This window comes from Galeopterus variegatus, unplaced genomic scaffold, assembly GCF_000696425.1.
Source record: "Galeopterus variegatus unplaced genomic scaffold, G_variegatus-3.0.2 Scaffold2775, whole genome shotgun sequence".
Classification (NCBI taxonomy): domain Eukaryota; kingdom Metazoa; phylum Chordata; class Mammalia; order Dermoptera; family Cynocephalidae; genus Galeopterus; species Galeopterus variegatus.
Genome location: NW_007728886.1, coordinates 71,845 through 72,572, shown reverse-complemented (window position 1 = coordinate 72,572; position 728 = coordinate 71,845).

Here is a 728-nt window from a genome sequence, read left to right as displayed (position 1 = left end):
TAACAAATGCAGAGTAGAGCCAGACTCAAACACAGGAGTCCTGCATCCAAGCTCCAAGTTCTTTCTACCACTCAGCAACCCATCCTGTCACAGAAATGAATATGCCACTATCAGTGTATTAGAATACACTCCTGAGCTCAGAGTAATTCTAAAATACAGGCTTCTGCACATTTTTCCTTTGATTATTTTGCCTCTGGACTTTCAGGCTCACAGCTGATGGCAAATGGGTCAGATGGAAGAAGGAGGAAAGCAAGTCTAGTGAAAACAGAGGGGATATAGATTGCAACCGGGCCATTTTTAATTCCTTTGCCACTGCGTTAAATAGATTTAGACTTTTCATCTGTGTATATAACATGCAGGAGTTCAACATGCATCAATAAGAGACTGTTCTTACAACATTTATAAGTGTTTATAAATATTATTTGATATAGTTTTTTTTCTACTCTCCAGAACACAGAGAGTTGTTAAAAGTACTTGACCTTTAAATTCAGTGTTTAAATTAATTCACGTTATTACTTCAGTTTCACAGCTGAGTTGTCTTGTAAATAAAACTTTTCCCTCATTAGAAATGAAGCCAATCTTGCAGTTCCCCACAAATCCCCTGTTGCTTACATGTGCCATTCTTCATACATTGACCCAGAACTCAAGAGAGTTTATGTACAATTGGTGAATTAAACGAGAAATAATTTCCTATGGCACTATGTCACAGCCTCAATGATAAAAAAAAA